We start from the raw sequence: 7,500 nt of genomic DNA, 5'->3' as shown, positions 1-7,500 counted from the left end.
AAGCAGATTTTGCAAGCAGAGTGGCGCAGCGGAAGCGTGCTGGGCCCATAACCCAGAGGTCGATGGACCGAAACCATCCTCTGCTAAAACAGTTTCATTTACACATATAGTTCCAACTTGCAAGACCTTTTGCTAAATAGGCAAAATAAATGAAATGTCCATGGTTTGAACATGTACTCTCAGCTCCTGTTTCATAGATGGGATTAGGCAAAGAAGCTATGATAGCAGAGGATGGTTTCGATCCATCGACCTCTGGGTTATGGGCCCAGCACGCTTCCGCTGCGCCACTCTGCTTCAAATCATCCCACATGGAACTCGAACCCACAATCCCTGGCTTAGGAGGCCAGTGCCTTATCCATTATGCCACTGGGGCAGGACACAAAAAAAGTATTGCGCAGCTTGAGAGTTAGTGACCTGTGGCAAGAATACTCCTCCACATAGAGGCATCCCAGTGAACGAGGCATTTATTCAGGGTTAAATGATTTGTCTCCATGCATGCAAACAACAAATCACACTTAATAGAGGGTGGTTTCCCTACTTCACTCTCTGAGTTATGGGCCAGGTGAAATAATGTTTTATCCCAGGTTATTTTTACAGTGATCAGCAAATGAGCAAAAGCAGATTTTGCAAGCAGAGTGGCGCAGCGGAAGCGTGCTGGGCCCATAACCCAGAGGTCGATGGACCGAAACCATCCTCTGCTAAAACAGTTTCATTTACACATATAGTTCCAACTTGCAAGACCTTTTGCTAAATAGGCAAAATAAATGAAATGTCTATGGTTTGAACATGTACTCTCAGCTCCTGTTTCATAGATGGGATTAGGTAAATAAGCTATGATAGCAGAGGATGGTTTCGATCCATCGACCTCTGGGTTATGGGGCCAGCACGCTTCCGCTGCGCCACTCTGCTCCAACCATCCCAGATGGTACTCGAACCCACAATCCCTGGCTTAGGAGGCCAGTGCCTTATCCATTAGGCCACTGGGGCAGGACACAAAAAAAAAGTATTGGGCAGCTTGAGAGTTAGTGACCTGTGGCAAGAATACTCCTCCACATTGAGGCATCCCAGTGAACAAGGCATTTATTCGGGTTTAAAAGATTTGTCTCCATACATGCAAACAACAAATCACACTTAATAGAGGGTGGTTTCCCTACTTCACTCTCTGAGTTATGGGCCAGGTGAAATAATGTTTTATCCCAGGTAATTTTACAGTGATCAGCAAATGAGCAAAAGCAGATTTTGCAAGCAGAGTGGCGCAGCGGAAGCGTGCTGGGCCCATAACCCAGAGGTCGATGGACCGAAACCATCCTCTGCTAAAACAGTTTCATTTACACATATAGTTCCAACTTGCAAGACCTTTTGCTAAATAGGCAAAATAAATGAAATGTCCATGGTTTGAACATGTACTCTCAGCTCCTGTTTCATAGATGGGATTAGGTAAAGAAGCTACGATAGCAGAGGATGGTTTCGATCCATCGACCTCTGGGTTATGGGCCCAGCACGCTTCCGCTGCGCCACTCTGCTCCAAATCACCCCACATGGAACTCGAACCCACAATCCCTGGCTTAGAAGGGCAGTGCCTTATCCATTATGCCACTGGGGCAGGACACAAAAAAAAGTATTGGGCAGCTTGAGAGTTAGTGACCTGTGGCAAGAATACTCCTCCACATTGAGGCATCCCAGTGAACGAGGCATTTATTCGGGTTTAAAAGATTTGTCTCCATACATGCAAACAACAAATCACACTTTATAGAGGGTGGTTTCCCTACTTCACTCTCTGAGTTATGGGCCAGGTGAACCAATGTTTTATCCCAGGTAATTTTAAAACGATCAGCAAAAGAGCAAAAACTGATTTTGTAAGCAGAGTGGCGCAGCGGAAGCGTGCTGGGCCCATAACCCAGAGGTCGATGGACCGAAACCATCCTCTGCTAAAACAGTTTCATTTACACATATAGTTCCAACTTGCAAGACCTTTTGCTAAATAGGCAAAACAAATGAAATGTCCATGGTTTGAACATGTACTCTCAGCTCCTGTTTCATAGATGGGATTAGGTAAATAAGCTATGACAGCAGAGGATGGTTTCGATCCATTGACCTCTGGGCCCAGCACGCTTCTACTGCGCCACTCTGCTCCAACCACCCCAGATGGGACTCGAACCCACAATCCCTGGCTTAGGAGGCCAGTGCCTTATCCATTAGGCCACTGGGGCAGGACACAAAAAAAAGTATTGGGCAGCTTGAGAGTCAGTGACCTGTGGCAAGAATACTCCTCCACATTGAGGCATCCCAGTGAACGAGGCATTTATTCGGGTTTAAAAGATTTGTCTCCATACATGCAAACAACAAATCACACTTAATAGAGGGTGGTTTCCCTACTTCACTCTCTGAGTTATGGGCCAGGTGAAATAATGTTTTATCCCAGGTAATTTTACAGTGATCAGCAAATGAGCAAAAGCAGATTTTGCAAGCAGAGCGGCGCAGCGGAAGCGTGCTGGGCCCATAACCCAGAGGTCGATGGACTGAAACCAACCTCTGCTAAAACAGTTTCATTTACACATATAGTACCAACTTGTAAGTCCTTTTGCTAAATAGGCAAAATAAATGAAATGTCCATGTTTTGAACATGTACTCTCAGCTCCTGTTTCATAGATGGGATTAGGTAAAGAAGCTATGATAGCAGAGGATGGTTTCGATCCATCGACCTCTGGGTTATGGGCCCAGCACGCTTCCGCTGCGCCACTCTGCTCCAAATCATCCCACATGGAACTCGAACCCACAATCCCTGGCTTAGGAGGCCAGTGCCTTATCCATTATGCCACTGGGGCAGGACACAAAAAAAAAAGTATTGGGCAGCTTGAGAGTTAGTGACCTGTGGCAAGAATACTCCTCCACATTGAGGCATCCCAGTGAACGAGGCATTTATTCGGGTTTAAAAGATTTGTCTCCATACATGCAAACAACAAATCACACTTAATAGAGGGTGGTTTCCCTACTTCACTCTCTGAGTTATGGGCCAGGTGAAATAATGTTTTATCCCAGGTAATTTTACAGTGATCAGCAAATGAGCAAAAGCAGATTTTGCAAGCAGAGTGGCGCAGCGGAAGCGTGCTGGGCCCATAACCCAGAGGTCGATGGACCGAAACCATCCTCTGCTAAAACAGTTTCATTTACACATATAGTTCCAACTTGCAAGACCTTTTGCTAAATAGGCAAAATAAATGAAATGTCCATGGTTTGAACATGTACTCTCAGCTCCTGTTTCATAGATGGGATTAGGCAAAGAAGCTATGATAGCATAGGATGGTTTCGATCCATCGACCTCTGGGTTATGGGCCCAGCACGCTTCCGCTGCGCCACTCTGCTTCAAATCATCCCACATGGAACTCTAAACCACAATCCCTGGCTTAGGAGGCCAGTGCCTTATCCATTATGCCACTGGGGCAGGACACAAAAAAAGTATTGCGCAGCTTGAGAGTTAGTGACCTGTGGCAAGAATACTCCTCCACATAGAGGCATCCCAGTGAACGAGGCATTTATTCAGGGTTAAATGATTTGTCTCCATGCATGCAAACAACAAATCACACTTAATAGAGGGTGGTTTCCCTACTTCACTCTCTGAGTTATGGGCCAGGTGAAATAATGTTTTATCCCAGGTTATTTTTACAGTGATCAGCAAATGAGCAAAAGCAGATTTTGCAAGCAGACTGGCGCAGCGGAAGCGTGCTGGGCCCATAACCCAGAGGTCGATGGACCGAAACCATCCTCTGCTAAAACAGTTTCATTTACACATATAGTTCCAACTTGCAAGACCTATTGCTAAATAGGCAAAATAAATGAAATGTCTATGGTTTGAACATGTACTCTCAGCTCCTGTTTCATAGATGGGATTAGGTAAATAAGCTATGATAGCAGAGGATGGTTTCGATCCATCGACCTCTGGGTTATGGGGCCAGCACGCTTCCGCTGCGCCACTCTGCTCCAACCATCCCAGATGGTACTCGAACCCACAATCCCTGGCTTAGGAGGCCAGTGCCTTATCCATTAGGCCACTGGGGCAGGACACAAAAAAAAAGTATTGGGCAGCTTGAGAGTTAGTGACCTGTGGCAAGAATACTCCTCCACATTGAGGCATCCCAGTGAACAAGGCATTTATTCGGGTTTAAAAGATTTGTCTCCATACATGCAAACAACAAATCACACTTAATAGAGGGTGGTTTCCCTACTTCACTCTCTGAGTTATGGGCCAGGTGAAATAATGTTTTATCCCAGGTAATTTTACAGTGATCAGCAAATGAGCAAAAGCAGATTTTGCAAGCAGAGTGGCGCAGCGGAAGCGTGCTGGGCCCATAACCCAGAGGTCGATGGACCGAAACCATCCTCTGCTAAAACAGTTTCATTTACACATATAGTTCCAACTTGCAAGACCTTTTGCTAAATAGGCAAAATAAATGAAATGTCCATGGTTTGAACATGTACTCTCAGCTCCTGTTTCATAGATGGGATTAGGCAAAGAAGCTATGATAGCATAGGATGGTTTCGATCCATCGACCTCTGGGTTATGGGCCCAGCACGCTTCCGCTGCGCCACTCTGCTTCAAATCATCCCACATGGAACTCTAAACCACAATCCCTGGCTTAGGAGGCCAGTGCCTTATCCATTATGCCACTGGGGCAGGACACAAAAAAAGTATTGCGCAGCTTGAGAGTTAGTGACCTGTGGCAAGAATACTCCTCCACATAGAGGCATCCCAGTGAACGAGGCATTTATTCAGGGTTAAATGATTTGTCTCCATGCATGCAAACAACAAATCACACTTAATAGAGGGTGGTTTCCCTACTTCACTCTCTGAGTTATGGGCCAGGTGAAATAATGTTTTATCCCAGGTTATTTTTACAGTGATCAGCAAATGAGCAAAAGCAGATTTTGCAAGCAGACTGGCGCAGCGGAAGCGTGCTGGGCCCATAACCCAGAGGTCGATGGACCGAAACCATCCTCTGCTAAAACAGTTTCATTTACACATATAGTTCCAACTTGCAAGACCTATTGCTAAATAGGCAAAATAAATGAAATGTCTATGGTTTGAACATGTACTCTCAGCTCCTGTTTCATAGATGGGATTAGGTAAATAAGCTATGATAGCAGAGGATGGTTTCGATCCATCGACCTCTGGGTTATGGGGCCAGCACGCTTCCGCTGCGCCACTCTGCTCCAACCATCCCAGATGGTACTCGAACCCACAATCCCTGGCTTAGGAGGCCAGTGCCTTATCCATTAGGCCACTGGGGCAGGACACAAAAAAAAAGTATTGGGCAGCTTGAGAGTTAGTGACCTGTGGCAAGAATACTCCTCCACATTGAGGCATCCCAGTGAACAAGGCATTTATTCGGGTTTAAAAGATTTGTCTCCATACATGCAAACAACAAATCACACTTAATAGAGGGTGGTTTCCCTACTTCACTCTCTGAGTTATGGGCCAGGTGAAATAATGTTTTATCCCAGGTAATTTTACAGTGATCAGCAAATGAGCAAAAGCAGATTTTGCAAGCAGAGTGGCGCAGCGGAAGCGTGCTGGGCCCATAACCCAGAGGTCGATGGACCGAAACCATCCTCTGCTAAAACAGTTTCATTTACACATATAGTTCCAACTTGCAAGACCTTTTGCTAAATAGGCAAAATAAATGAAATGTCCATGGTTTGAACATGTACTCTCAGCTCCTGTTTCATAGATGGGATTAGGTAAAGAAGCTACGATAGCAGAGGATGGTTTCGATCCATCGACCTCTGGGTTATGGGCCCAGCACGCTTCCGCTGCGCCACTCTGCTCCAAATCATCCCACATGGATTTCGAACCCACAATCCCTGGCTTAGGAGGCCAGTGCCTTATCCATTATGCCACTGGGGCAGGACACAAAAAAAGTATTGCGCAGCTTGAGAGTTAGTGACCTGTGGCAAGAATACTCCTCCACATAGAGTCATCCCAGTGAACGAGGCATTTATTCGGGTTTAAAAGATTTGTCTCCATACATGCAAACAACAAATCACACTTAATAGAGGGTGGTTTCCCTACTTCACTCTCTGAGTTATGGGCCTGGTGAACCAATGTTTTATCCCAGGTAATTTTAAAATGATCAGCAAAAGAGCAAAAACCGATTTTGTAAGCAGAGTGGCGCAGCGGAAGCGTGCTGGGCCCATAACCCAGAGGTCGATGGACCGTAACCATCCTCTGCTAAAACAGTTTCATTTACACATATAGTTCCAACTTGCAAGACCTTTTGCTAAATAGACAAAATAAATGAAATGTCCATGGTTTGAACATGTACTCTCAGCTCCTGTTTCATAGATGGGATTAGGTAAAGAAGCTATGATAGCAGAGGATGGTTTCTATCCATCGACCTCTAGGTTATGGGCCCAGCAAGCTTCCGCTGCGCCACTCTGCTCCAAATCACCCCACATGGAACTCGAACCCACAATCCCTGGCTTAGAAGGGCAGTGCCTTATCCATTATGCCACTGGGGCAGGACACAAAAAAAAGTATTGGGCAGCTTGAGAGTTAGTGACCTGTGGCAAGAATACTCCTCCACATTGAGGCATCCCAGTGAACGAGGCATTTATTCGGGTTTAAAAGATTTGTCTCCATACATGCAAACAACAAATCACACTTTATAGAGGGTGGTTTCCCTACTTCACTCTCTGAGTTATGGGCCAGGTGAACCAATGTTTTATCCCAGGTAATTTTAAAACGATCAGCAAAAGAGCAAAAACTGATTTTGTAAGCAGAGTGGCGCAGCGGAAGCGTGCTGGGCCCATAACCCAGAGGTCGATGGACCGAAACCATCCTCTGCTAAAACAGTTTCATTTACACATATAGTTCCAACTTGCAAGACCTTTTGCTAAATAGGCAAAACAAATGAAATGTCCATGGTTTGAACATGTACTCTCAGCTCCTGTTTCATAGATGGGATTAGGTAAATAAGCTATGACAGCAGAGGATGGTTTCGATCCATTGACCTCTGGGCCCAGCACGCTTCCGCTGCGCCACTCTTCTCCAACCACCCCAGATGGGACTCGAACCCACAATCCCTGGCTTAGGAGGCCAGTGCCTTATCCATTAGGCCACTGGGGCAGGACACAAAAAAAAGTATTGGGCAGCTTGAGAGTCAGTGACCTGTGGCAAGAATACTCCTCCACATTGAGGCATCCCAGTGAACGAGGCATTTATTCGGGTTTAAAAGATTTGTCTCCATACATGCAAACAACAAATCACACTTAATAGAGGGTGGTTTCCCTACTTCACTCTCTGAGTTATGGGCCAGGTGAACCAATGTTTTATCCCAGGTAATTTTAAAATGATCAGCAAAAGAGCAAAAACCGATTTTGTAAGCAGAGTGGCGCAGCGGAAGCGTGCTGGGCCCATAACCCAGAGGTCAATGGACCGAAACCATCCTCTGCTAAAACAGTTTCATTTACACATATAGTTCCAACTTGCAAGACCTTTTGCTT

At 45.6% G+C, this 7,500-nt stretch overlaps 2 non-coding genes across 2 annotated transcripts; both read right to left on the bottom strand.

Moving 5' to 3' along the window:
- Positions 1-2,137: 2,137 nt before the first annotated feature.
- On the bottom strand, positions 2,138-2,210 carry trnar-ccu (transfer RNA arginine (anticodon CCU)). Its single transcript has one exon. It is a non-coding gene; the product is annotated as a tRNA-Arg (tRNA).
- Positions 2,211-7,050: 4,840 nt separating this feature from the next.
- trnar-ccu (transfer RNA arginine (anticodon CCU)) lies at positions 7,051-7,123 on the bottom strand. Its single transcript has one exon. It is a non-coding gene; the product is annotated as a tRNA-Arg (tRNA).
- Between the last annotated feature and the right edge of the window lie 377 nt (positions 7,124-7,500).

The sequence above is a fragment of the Danio rerio genome, chromosome 22 (genome assembly GCF_052040795.2).
Source record: "Danio rerio strain M-AB ecotype USA chromosome 22, GRCz13ab, whole genome shotgun sequence".
Taxonomy (NCBI): Eukaryota; Metazoa; Chordata; class Actinopteri; order Cypriniformes; family Danionidae; genus Danio; species Danio rerio.
Note: the sequence above shows the minus strand (reverse complement) of the source record. Positions and strands in the feature narration are given on the sequence as shown.